The sequence below is a fragment of the Saimiri boliviensis genome, chromosome 14, assembly GCF_048565385.1.
Source record: "Saimiri boliviensis isolate mSaiBol1 chromosome 14, mSaiBol1.pri, whole genome shotgun sequence".
Taxonomy (NCBI): Eukaryota; Metazoa; Chordata; class Mammalia; order Primates; family Cebidae; genus Saimiri; species Saimiri boliviensis.
Window position 1 is genome coordinate 34,949,554 of NC_133462.1, and position 13,776 is coordinate 34,963,329.

The window sequence follows — 13,776 nt, forward strand, 5'->3', positions numbered from 1 at the left end:
TCTTTTTCTTGATGTATAGGCTGTACTTGTTGCAAATGGGACATTTTTGATAACATACTGAATCCTCTCAGAGTATGTTCAATTTCTGCAAGGCCTTGTTATTTCCTTTATTTTTTTACTGACTGATTGGACTATTTTGGTGAAGTCTATTTCTGTAAGAGGAAAGAAACATAGCATTAAAGAGAGATTTATTTTAGAAATAACCTGAGGCCGGGCGCGGTGGCTCACGCCTATAATCCCAGCACTTTGGGAGGCCGAGACGGGCGGATCACGAGGTCAAGAGATCGAGACCATCCTGGTCAACATGATGAAACCCCGTCTCTACTAAAAATACAAAAATTAGCTGGGCATGGTGGCGCAAGCCTGTAGTCCCAGCTTCTCAGGAGGCTGAGGCAGGAGAATTGTCTGAACCCAGGAAGCGGAGGTTGCGGTGAGCCGAGATCGCGCCATTGCACTCCAGCCTGGGTAACGAGTGAAACTCCGTCTCAAAAAAAAAAAAAAAAAAAAAAAAGAAATAACCTGAAAGAGGCTTCTGGCCAATTTTGGCCAGGAGTCATTTTTCTTATAGACTAAGAATATATATTGGTTTTAGGGTGAGGGGGCTTATTACAAGCTTGGAATGTTTACGTGTGGGGAAAAGTTTATGGTAGAGTTAGAATGTCTCTGGGAGGAGTGAGGGTTATCTTGGGGCTGGCATCTTCCCAGCCAGAGCAGAGTTATCTTGGCACTAGCATGTGTCTAACTGGGGAGGAGTCTGGAATGTTTTTAGTCAGAGATGTTATTTTTGGTTTATGGTCATGCTGACCTTAGCCATTAGGCTGATGCTGTTTGGATTTAGGCAGTGTTTGATTAAGGTGAATTTTTTTTTTTTTTTTTTTTTTTGAGACGGAGTTTCGCTCTTGTTACGCAGGCCAGAGTGCAATGGCGCGATCTCGGCTCACCGTAACCTCCGCCTCCTGGGCTCAGGCAATTCTCCTGCCTCAGCCTCCTAAGTAGCTGGGATTACAGGCACGTGCCACCACGCCCAACTAGTTTTTTGTATTTTTAGTAGAGACGGGGTTTCACCATGTTGACCGGGATGGTCTCGATCTCTCGACCTCGTGATCCACCCGCCTCAGCCTCCCAAAGTGCTGGGATTACAGGCTTGAGCCACTGTGCCCGGCCTAAGGTGAATTTTTAAATGAGATGTTTGTCCACTATAGCGTTCACGATAGAGATGCTCCAGCTCTGTCAACTGCTTCTCGTAACTTTAAGCCTTTGATATTGCTCTTGGGGAGAAGTGGCTCAGCTTTGTTCCTGCATGCAGTCATCCTGTTCCTCTCTTGGACAGCACTCAGAGGTTAAACTGCACTAATTGCTGGTTGATGGCTCTATTGTTCTCAAAAAAGTCCAGGGTCAAATTTGCCATATAAATTAATCAAAATGTGTTCTGTCTTTCGAAGAGTACTATCTGAGATCAGTGTTTAATAGGTGTTTGTTTAGACTCTTAATGGACTTCTCCTAACAGTGTTTTTCCCTAGTTTTCTCCACAAATTAGCTGGCCTAGAGTTCAGGCTGTATCTTCATTAAATCCATGAATCTCCTGTGAAATTTCACCTCCATTTCCACTGCATTAAGAATGGGGTGCTATTTGGCAAGAGGTTAGGAGCTATGTGTTCAACACCTTGCTTCTCTTCCACTTCAAGGCAAAATCTGACAGGGCTCTGAAGCTTAGGTAGAAACATTGGCAAGCTGCTTTCTGAGTGATCTTTTTGGGAACTGAGTGTTCAGAGGCAGGGAGGGACAAGAGCCTGATGTCTTCTTGGCCTGTCTCCTGGCATGGATCCACCACCTCACGAGCTGAGGTAAAGTTGATCAGTGTCCTAGTAGTCTGAGCACACCATGCTCACAGTAGAACCTCCAGTTAGTAGCTGAGTGCAAAAACCATGTCCCCACTTTTCTAACGTCCCCACACAGGATGTAACTTCAGTGATGGGTAGGTGGAGGTAAGATGAGAAAAGCTTAATTCTTGCCCTTCCTAGGAAAAAACCTGACTAGAAGCTGGGTGACAGAGTAGGAGCACTGCCATCGTGTACAAGCACCCATTTAAAAATTCACCTTAATCAAAAACCACCTAAATCCAAAGGGCATCAGCCTCATTAGGCTGATGGTCAGTATGACCATAAACCACAAATAACATCTCCAACCAGAAACATTCCAGACTCCTCCCCCACCAGAGACATGCTAGCCCCAAGATAACACCCGTCCACCTAGGAAGATGCTAGCCCTGAGATAACCCCCTGCTTGCCCAGAGACATTCCAACCCCAGCATAAACTTCTCCGCCACACCACAACATTCAAGCATGTAATCCCTCTCTCTCTAAAACCAATATATATTATTAGTCTGCAAGGGAAAGTGCTCCTGACCAAAATCAACCAGAAGCCCCTCTCAGGTTTTTTTCTAAAATAAACCTGTCTTTGATTGTCAAGGTATGTTTCATGTTTCTTTCCTCTTTCTCTAACTCTTACATTTTGTGCCAAAACTCAGGACGGGTGCTGGGGACACAGGCTCTCTTGCAACTCAGGAAGCAGTGCGCAACGGCAGCTCATCCTGAGTTAATTCCTGGATCCTGAGGGTCTCTGGCCACTTGCCCTGTCTTTTCTCTCAGTTCACTTTGCCCTTATCCTCCCATTTATCCCTCTCTCTTTTCCTTGTGAGGCTGCAGTCCAAAAGGCCCTTTGCCGATTCCAACCAGAACATCCAACATCAGACACTAATCCAGCAGACTAGTAAGATCTGCCCTCCCCTGGCTTTCTCATGGTACCCAGGAAAAGTCAGGTCTGCAGTCTTGGTCCTCAGACAACCACTGGGACTAAGCTAAAGGAAATCTTGGGGACACCCAGTTTCTTCTCATCTTGACTGTCCTATTTAGAAAGAGGACTCCACCTCTCTGTCTTTTGTCTGGAGATGCCTAGAACTAAAACAGACACCCCTGGATTCTTCTCACCAGTCCACATGGGTGCCAAACAATCCTGCATTCCTATGCCCTGTCCACTTTGCTGTCTTCTTCACAACCTCGCCAAACCTGCCTTAAGCATTTAGTCTTTTATGGTAACATGGCCAGGGCCCCAATAGACATTAAATAATGACAGCTGATGGCCCCAAAATGGCATCTTTAAATTGCATATTCTCAGGAACCTTAACAACTTTATAACCAGGAACAGCAAATGGCAAGAGGTTCTCTATATTCAGGCTTATAAGGGAGACCCCCTCACCTCCTTCTGTTTCCCAGTCTCCACCTCCTCCCTCCCCTCCCCTCCAGATGGGAAGGAGGGTGAAAAAAAAAAAATCACCAAAGATTTGGGAAGATGACTCCCTTTTCTGTTCCCAGCATCTATGCTATCCGTAAGCCTTGAAAGAGTTGCAAATGAATGTTATCCCTACTGGCTGGAGCCCGGCCCTGGGTCACACCTCCATGTCTGCACAGCCCAGGCTCCCTCCTGGAAACACCTCTGCCAACTTACACTTTACTGCCTTTGTCTTGTCTCTGTAAGCCCCCTCCCCTGCTGGTCCCCATTCACACTGCATATGAATTAGCAAATCAGTAAAGCCAGAAAAGTGTAAGGTCGGACATCCAACAAATGGACAATGACATAGTTTCACTTCAGTTTCCCCTTTAGCATTGTAAGCCTATAAAAGGGGAGAGAAGCTGCTTCTTGGGGAGCTCAGTAAATGAGGCTGTTACCTCCCCACAGCTCCCAGCCAAATAAGCCACTTCCTTCCTCACTTTAGTGTTCAATAGGTTTCTCGCCATTCCTGTTTCACCTTAAATCCCAACCCTCCCTGTATCAAGCTTGCACCTCTCAAAATCTTTCTTTTTTTTTTTTTTTTTTTTTTTTTTTTTTTTTTGAGACGGAGTTTCGCTCTTGTTACCCAGGCTGGAGTGCAATGGCGCGATCTCGGCTCACCGCAACCTCCGCCTCCTGGGTTCAGGCAATTCTCCTGCCTCAGCCTCCTGAGTAGCTGGGATTACAGGCACGTGCCACCATGCCCAGCTAATTTTTTGTATTTTTAGTAGAGACGGGGTTTCACCATGTTGACCAGGATGGTCTCGATCTCTTGACCTCGTGATCCACCCGCCTCGGCCTCCCAAAGTGCTGGGATTACAGGCTTGAGCCACCGCGCCCGGCCCTCAAAATCTTTCTTAATGAAAACCCTCCCTGGGTCTCTCCCTCTTCCAAGCTATGTGTATATTCAAAAGGCTTCTCTCCATAAATCTTGTTGTCCTGGTGTCCTGGAAAAGGTTTCTTCCCGGTTAACTGGGAAGAATTACTTTTCTCCACTCTGTCCTGCCACTCTTGGTGCATGTATAAAAGACCCTAAGAATGACATCTAGTGGCCTGGGAAAACAGAAAAGGTGCCAACAGATCCTGTTTTGGGAAAAATCTGTTTTCCTTATGGAACCCCTGGAATTAAAGGTGAATACATACCTCTCAAAATCTTTGTCTTCTTGTTTATCAGGCCCTGGAAACTGTTTTCCTAGTCCTGTTCTTAAAGGGCCCCACCCAAAAGCCAATAATCCAATTGGGAAATTAGTAGAAAAAAATCTTATAACTACTTAATCTTCTTGTGGTTGTCTGTGTGGCTCTGTATGTGTTATGTGTGCAATGTCTATTAAAGGAGCTCTAATTGGCCAAAAAAATAATAAGCACTTAAATATTTTTAAGGGAAAAGTAAAAGTTGTGGGACCTTTCAGTTCACATGTTAATCTTTAAAACTTATTGGTACAGTAAAGTTAGAAGTGTTTTAAGAGTTGACAGCATACATTCTTGTTTGCATTTATTAATCAAGTAATTTCATTTTTTTTTTTTTTTGAGACGGAGTTTCGCTCTTGTTACCCAGGCTGGAGTGCAATGGCGCGATCTTGGCTCACCACAACCTCTGCCTCCTGGGTTCAAGCAATTCTCCTGCCTCAGCCTCCTGAGTAGCTGGGATTACAGGCATGTGCCACCATGCCCAGCTAATTTTTTGTATTTTTAGTAGAGACGGGGTTCCACCATGTTGACCAGGATGGTCTTGATCTCTCGACCTCGTGAACCACCCGCCTCAGCCTCCCAAAGTGCTGGGATTAGAGGCTTGAGCCACTGCGCCTGGCCCAGTAATTTCATTCTTACCTCTGCCAAAACAAAACTATAACTCAGCCCAGACAAAATATGTGCTTGTGTAATTTTTTTTTTTTTCAGACGGAGTTTCGCTCTTGTTACCCAGGCTGGAGTGCAATGGCGCGATCTCGGCTCACCGTAACCTCCGCCTCCTGGGTTCAGGCAATTCTCCTGCCTAAGCCTCCTGAGTAGGTGGGAGTACAGGCATGCACCACCATGCCCAGCTCATTTTTTGTATTTTTAGTAGAGATGGGGTTTCACCATGTTGACCAGGTTGGTCTCGATCTCTTGACCTCGTGATCCACCCGCCTCGGCCTCCCAAAGTGCTGGCATTACAGGCTTGAGCCACCACGCCCAGCCTGCATGTGTAATTTTTTAATAAATTAAAGATTAATATTGATTTAATGAAAATGGCTATATCTTAAGCTATTCAGTATCCTAACTTCTAATCTTGTGGCCTTAGGCAGTCTAGTCCACAGGCATGAAGGAAGTTTGTTTTGGGAAAGGACTATTATCTTTGATAATAAAGAAAAAAATATATATTTAAAAATTTTTATATGGTAAACTTTTGTCCTAAAGTAAATTAACTGGTTGTTTAAAGAGAGGGATGTTTACAACAAGTCAGAAAGTTGAGGCATGTCAGAGATCGTCTGTGAAAGTCATGAAAATTTTTACAAAATGGAACTTAATGCAAGAAGTGTACAATTTTAAAGTGATTAGGCCTCCTCACTGCTTTATAAAGTGTCACTGTAACTCTGCCTGCTTTACAGCTAGGTAAAACTTAGGACACAGAGTTAAATGGTGGAATAAGCCAGACTTTATCTGTACTTCTGTCTAGGTCCAAAGTTTTCAACAAAAGTTAACAGTGTAACATGTATTTGAAACTACTGAAGAAACAGTTTATGTGCAAAGTGTTTAAGGAAAGTAAAACATACTTTTGGTAAAAAGATTATAAGGAGGCATGAGAATGTGGATTTATACCTATATTAAAAGGTTACAGAATTGTTTTCAAGGTTTAAGCAAGTTTTGGAAGGTTAATTGTAAAGGAATTTCTGTGTGTAAACATACTGGCTAAAGTTCAAGGGTGTTATCCAGTTTTTCTGTAAATTGAGCATTAAAATAAAAGCACAGGGGTGCAGTGGCTCATGCCTGTAATGCCACCACTTTGGGAGGCTGAGGTGAATGTATAACCTGAGGTTGGGAGTTTGAGACCGGCCTGACCAGCATGGAGAAACCCCGTCTCTACTAAAAATACAAAATTAGGCACGGTAGTGCATGCCTGTAATCCTATCTACTTGGGAGGCTGAGGCAGGAGAATCGCTTGAACCTGGGAGGTGGAGGTAGCAGTAAACCGAGATTGTGCCATTGCACTCCAGCCTGGGCAACAAGAGCGAAACGCCATCTCAAAAAAAAAAAAAAAAAAAAAAAGCACAATGGGTTTCTCTTAAAGCACTAAGCTGCTTTTTAACAAAAATTGTAAAGGATTAAAAGTGTCTATAAAAATCTTACCTTTTGGTCAAACATTAAAATTTGGTAAATGCATCTACATGGTTTTATTAAAAATGGAGTTTAATAGCACACTAATATAAAGGTAAAATTTGGCTTATTTGGTATAAAATCATACAGGAAGCATTGTTAAATACAAACTGGTGTTTGTCTTTCTTTGGGCTATAGTTGTGTAAATACATATGTGTTCCAAACTTATGGGAGATTCCTATAATTCTCATATATCTTAGTATATACTAATTGTTAGGTTAAAAATATTGTGTGCCACAGAGGAACACATATCCTTCTCAATTGTGTCTTTATAGCTATCCTAAAACTTTTTTTTTTTTTTTTTTGGAGACAGAGTTTCGCTCTTATTACCCAGGCTGGAGTGCAATGGTGCGATCTCGGCTCACCGCAACCTCCGCCTCCTGGGTTCAGGCAATTCTTCTGCCTCAGCCTCCTGAGTAGCTGGGATTACAGGCACGCACCACCATGCCCAGCTAATTTTTTGTATTTTTAGTAGAGACGGGGTTTCACCATGTTGACCAGGATGGTCTCGATCTCTTGACCTCGTGATCCACCCGCCTTGGTCTCCCAAAGTGCTGGGATTATAGGCTTGAGCCACCACGCCTGGCCACTTTTTTCTTTTTTAAAGGATTTTTGCTCTTGTTGCCCAGGCTGGAGTGCAATGGCACAGTCTCGGCTCACTGCAACCTCTACTTCCTGGGTTCAAGTGATCCTCCTGCCTCAGCCTCCACAGTAACTGGAATTACAGGCACCTGCCAGCACGACCAGCTAATTTTTGTATTTTTAGTGGAGATGGGATATCACTGTATTGGCCAGGCTGGTCTCAAACTCCTGACCTCAAGTGATCTGCCTGCCTGGGCTTCCTAAAGTGCTGGGATTACAGGTGTGAACCACCACACCTGGCCTGTCCTAAAACTTTTTGTCATCCATAAACAATTGTTGTCTTGTTTTGGTCCTCTTTAAAAAGGTAGTTTTATAATCAGCTATAAAGCTCTGACAGGTGCTCTTGAATGCAGGTTTCTGATAACTTTGAAAATGATGACATCAGAATAGAGGAAAAACGTTCAGAAGTCTTAAAATGCTAAAATGGTAATATCCATCAGAACAGGAATTAACTGCATGAACTAAACTACAGGAGATTGGAGTGATTTTTTTTTTTTTTTTTTTTTTTTGAGACGGAGTCTTGCTCTGTAGCCCAGGCTGGAGTGCAGTGGTGCAATCTTGGCTCACTGCCACCTCCACCTCCTCAGTTCAAGCAATTCTGTCTCAGCCTCCCAAGTAGCTGGGATTACAGGCACGTGCCACCACACCTGGCTAATTTTTGTATTTTTAGTAGAGATGGGGTTTCACCATGTTGGCCTGTGGGTCAAGATGGCCAGGGACAAACCTATGTTATTTCTAGTTAAGTAATTATAAGCTTGCTTTGCTTATTGCACACTTAAGTTTATACCCCAAAGTAAGCTATATCAAATATTGATGCAGTAAAACAGAAATCAAGTGGCAACAGGAGGCCTAAGGTAAAGACCATCTGAGAGCGCTGTAAAACCGTGAACACCACGAGGTGGTTGCAGAGCAGGAAATACTGCTTTGGTCCCATGAATGCCTTTTCAACATGGAGGTGGCATGAAGGTCTTGTAAAGAGGGCTCATGTAAGATCTCTGAGAAGAAAGGTAACCTCTGCTCACAAGATCCAGGAGAATCTTTGCAGATGGGAGCTTGCAAGGAAGAAAAGCCTTGCAGGGCAGAGATACTGGAACACAGGCTCTCTCAGAATATGGAGTAATTTTGATTGTTCTGTGTCCAAAATGCTTGGAAGATAAAAAGCCCTTTGATGCATTGGGTGTGGTCAGACCTGGTAGATAAGGTGCCTTATCCACTGTGCTTCTGATGCAAATACAACTTGGTAGAATTCAGTGTTCTAGCTTTGCCTAAGAATCACATCTGCTACTGAATACTGCAGACCACACCTCTCCCCCTGGCTATCTTGATCCACATTAGTTTCAAGGCCTTCTACAATAGTCTCAAGGCCTCCCCTGATCACCTTCCCTGCTCCCCCACCCCTCAATTAACAAGTGTGTGCACCTAATAAAAGCCTATGAAAACGAGAACTTGGGGTCAGTGCAGTCCCCACGCTTGTGTTACCCATGCTGTAAAATTCTACTCTTGGGTCTTTGTCTTTAATTCCGTTTCTCAATCTCTCATCACTGCCAGGACTAAAGGGCACCCACGAACAGGGTTGGGCTGGTACCCAACATTGGCCAGCCTGGTCTTGAACTCAGAACCTCAGGTGATCCACCCACCTTGGCCTACCAAAGTCCTGGGATTACAGACGTGAGCCACTGCACCCGGCCTGGAGTGACCTTTTTAGTGTATTGCTTAAAATATTGCTAATCGTTTGTTTTGCTTTTCAAAGTCCAAGATGTTTTTGAGCTATTGACAGCTTTTAACAATTAAGTATAGGAGCATACTTGTTTCTCTCTACCTGATTTTCTCCAGAATTTAGAAACTATCTATAAGTATTCTTAAGTTATGGTAGCATAGTTATTTGCATAAGTACAATAAGAATCTGTTTTCTTTTGTAACAGGATACAACTGGAAAAACTGGTTATTTTACCAAGGCTTTAACTGAAATGGTTTGCTAACCTTTAAGCAATCAAATTAGACTCAGGGAGTCAATAAAGTTCTTGAAAAGCTAGCCTCAGATTTTGTGTACACAGTCCCGGTATGGGTTTCTGATGTGTGGTAAATAAAGAATGACACTTTCTGGCTGGGCGCGGTGGCTCAAGCCTGTAATCCCAGTACTTTGGGAGGTCGAGGTGGGTGGATCACGAGGTCAAGAGATCGAGACCATCCTGGTCAACATGGTGAAACCCTGTCTCTACTAAAAATACAAAAACTTAGCTGGGCATGGTGGCACGTGCCTGTAATCCCAGCTACTCAGAAGGCTGAGGCAGGAGAATTGCCTGAACCCATGAGGCGGAGGTTGCAGTGAGCCTAGATCATGCATTGCACACCAGCCTGGGTAACAAGAGTGAAACTCCATCTCAAAAAAAAAAAAAAAAAAAAAAAAAATGCCAACTTGATAGCTGCCGCTATTGAGCACCCGAAAAAGGATGGGGAAAAGGGGGGCTCCTGGAGAGCTGCCCAGTCTAATTGCTCACCCCTACAGTATGACTGAAGCATGAGGAAGTTCATGGGACTACTTCTTAATATTTGGACTTGCACAGTAGGGACATTAACTGATTTTGGAGGATGCTCTCTGTTTGCACTAGGTTACTGAGGTAGGACGTAAAGTTACTGCCATTCTTTTGTTCTGCAGTTATGAATATGCAGGGACACAGAAGGGAACCCGTTAATATAATGGTACTCAGTATAAGGTGTGTAATTCAGAGAACCACATCACAAATATATGCATCATTATCAATCAGTTTCTTCAGAGGATCATGAAAATGAGAATGAGAGTGAGAATTCTCACTAATGTTATATGCGAAATTCTCAAAAGGGGGAGTGAGGGAGGAGACCTTAATCATCCTTAAGCATCTAAGACCATCCCCACCCTTGACTTCCACCCTGCATTTCAATAGAAGAAGTAAAGGCTGGCAGACCCAGCGCCACCTTAATTGCCCTCCTGTAGATCACAGACAGCCTGATGTCTGCTACGATCCATCAGAGCCCCCTACACATACGACTTCTGAAATCCAACTCCTAACAGGGCTATAAACAGCCCTACTAAGTTTTTTTTTTTTTTTTTTTTTTTTTGAGACAGAGTTTCGCTCTTATTACCCAGGCTGGAGTGCAATGGCACTATCTCGGCTCACCGCAACCTCCGCCTCCTGGGTTCAGGCAATTCTCCTGCCTCAGCCTCCTGAGTAGCTGAGATTACAGGCACGTGCCACCATGCCCAGCTGATTTTTTGTATTTTTAGTAGAGACGGGGTTTCACCATGTTGACCAGGATGGTCTCGATCTCTCAACCTCGTGATCCACCCACCTCAGCCTCCCAAAGTGCTGGGATTACAGGCTTGAGCCACCACGCCCGGCAAGCCCTACTAAGTTAATAGCTAAAACAGAGGAAAGGGAAGCCCAAAATAGGTCACCCTAAGGTTTGATGCCTGTACAGCCATAAATGCCTATCATTTCGGTGGGGAGGGGGCTGTGGTTCCCTTGGATGGGAACAAAGTTATGTAAAAGAGCGTATGTACAGCTGCCTAAAAGATGGAGAGGTAGCTGGGTCAAAGGCATCATATTAAGCCTGCCTTTTTCTATTGTCTGCCAAGACGGGTAAGCTGTTAGAACATCCAGTCTACTCCACCTGGGAGAAGAGAAGTCTAAAGATAGGTGAATGGGAAGATAATGAGTGGCCACCTGAAAGAATTAAGTGTTATGGGCCGGCCACATGGGCAGAGGATGGCTCATGAGGACACCAGATTCCTGTCTCAATCAGCTCAATCAGATCATCCCGTTGCAGGCTGCCTTGGAAATACTCCTTAATGAAACACGCAAAGCTCTGTCCATTTGGCCTGACAAGAAACTCAAATGTGAAATGCGATTTATCAGAAGCGGCTGGCCTTAGATTATTTGCTAGCAGCTGAAGGAGTCTGTGGAAGATTCAGTCTAACCAACTGCTGCCTACACACAGATGACCAGGGTCAAGCAGTGGAGGACATTGCAAGAGACATGACCAAACTGGCACACGAGCCTCTGCAGGTATGGCACGAATTTAACCCTGAGTCCTTGTTTGGAGGTTGGTTCTCATCTTTAGAAGGATTCAAGACTCTCATCTTAAGTGTTGTAATAATAATAGGTGTTTGCTTGCTACTTCCTTGTTTACTTCCCCTGTTCCTTCAGATGATTAGAGAAATTCTTCACTGCTGTAATAGACCAGAGAACCACATCACAAATATATGTATCATTATCAATCTTCAGAGGATCATGAAAATGAGAATGAGAGTGAGAATTCTCACTAATGTTATAGGCGAAATTCTCAAAGAGGGGAGTGAGGGAGGAGACCTTAATCATCCTTAAGCATCTAAGACCATCCCCACCCTTGACTTCCACCCTGCATTTCAATAGGAGAAGTAAAGGCTGGCAGACTGGGCGCCACCTTAATTGCCTTCCTGTAGATCACAGGCATGGCGTGGAGGAATCTTTCTGGAAGGCATTGTTTTTACTTAAACCTGATCAAACCCCCACCTAAGTCACTATACTCCATGCCTACTCCAGGGCCCAAGACCCTTTCACATGTAAATTCTAGAGTTGTAAGCCCAAGGTCCTTTCACCTGTAACTTCTAGAGGTGTAGCCTTTAAAATGGCAGGGACTTTCTCTTCCAAGCTCAAGCTTGGCTGTTAGGCAACTATGCCACCTTGCACCTAGCCAAATAAATCACCCTTTCCTTCCCAGTTTGGTGTTCAAGAGGTCTGTTTCTCGAGGCTGCTCCTGCTTCATTACGATTTGTCTTTTAATGAAAATGGTAAACTGGAGAGAGAAAATGTTTCAAAAACTATAGCATATCTGTTCTTAAATTCCAGTGTTGTCTAATGTTTTTTAATTTTTACTATTTTCTGTTCAAGTTAAATTCTAATTTTTCTGGCTACAAGTTTCCAAAATATGCTGTGCCTTCTAAAAGTCCTATAAACTGAAAACTAGGTGTTTAAGCTGGTGCTGTCCCTAAGCCCCCTAACCCTCACAGGAAGAAATAAGTAGAAACTCTTAAGCTAAAAATCCTAATAAGTAAGTAACCCAGTGAGAAATATCCTACTCAGTCTCATCCCTTCCTCAGCAAATACTTGTCATTTCTGTCTCTCCTTTTAAGCCAAATATTAAAACCTTTTGATGGAAATTATTTACTACACCACCCGTGTGGAATTGCTTTATTCACTCTACTGTCTGCAGTAGCACCCTCAGGGTAAAACAGCAGACAGAGAATCTCAATTACCATAGCATTTTAATTATTATCCTCATAGCAGAAATAATGGTTACTAACAGAAAACAACACAGGGGCCTTTCCAAACCTGTGCCTCTGCCTCTCATTAGGTAAGGTATGTTGTTTCTCTAATCAGCAAATCTGGCCTAATAGAAAGTGCTGCTAAAAAACTTTTTAAAAAGGGCTAAAAAGTTAAGGGAGTACCAAAACAACCCCAAATAGATTCTTGGTTTGGGAACAAAATCATAGCATGGGTTATCCCATTCCTCAGCCTTGTCCTAATAATATGCCTGGGACTATTGTTCTTACCCTGCCTAATTAACTGTTACCAAAGATTAAAAAATCTGACAGGATCATGGCGATTTCACAGACAGCTACCCAAAAACATCTATAGATGGTATTGCTCCTACAGTCAACCCGAAACCAGAGAACTCTCTGTCCCTTTGACATCAGGAAGTAGCCAGAAAGAACATGCCACCCCTTGTCCTTTAACTATAGGGTCTGGATTGACAGAGCAGGAGCATTGCTATCATAGACAATCACTTCATTTTAAAAGTCATCTTAATCAAAAACCGCCTAAATCCAAAGGGCACAAGCCCAATGGCTAAGTCAGCATGACCATAAACCACAGATAACATCTGCAACCAGAAATACTCCAAACTCCTCCCCAGAGACATGCCAGCCTCAGAAAAACCCCTCTCCTGCTGGAAAGATGTCAGCCCCAAGATAACCTCCCCTCTGCCCGGAGACTTTACAACCCCACTACAAACTTCTCCCCAACACAGAAACATTCCAAACTCATAATAAGCCCCCTCACCCTGAAACCAATATATATTCTTAATCTGTAAGAGAAAACACTCCTGACCAAAAAAAATCGGCCAGAAGCCCCTCAGGTATTTTTGTAAAATAAACCTGTCTTTGACAGTCAAGCCATGTTTTGTGTTTCTTGCTTTTTTTTTTTTTTTAAACAGAGTCTCACTCTGTCACCCAGGCTGGAGTTCAGTGCTGCAATCTCTGCTCACTGCAACATCTGCCTCCCAGGTTCAAGTGCTTCTCCTGTCTCAGCCTCCTGAGTAGCTGGGATTATAGGTGCACCCCACCACACTTGGCTAATTTTTTTATTTTAATAGAGATGGGGTTTTACTGTGTTGCCCAGGCTGGTCTTGAACTCCTGAGCTCAGACAATCTGCCCACCT

The 13,776-nt window shown here is 43.6% G+C and overlaps 1 long non-coding RNA gene across 3 annotated transcripts in view; it reads right to left on the bottom strand.

The window, feature by feature from the left end:
• Nucleotides 1-13,776, bottom strand: part of LOC141581030 (uncharacterized) — a 76,794-nt gene that overhangs the window by 35,838 nt on the left and 27,180 nt on the right. The gene's annotated exons all lie outside the window — the stretch shown is intronic.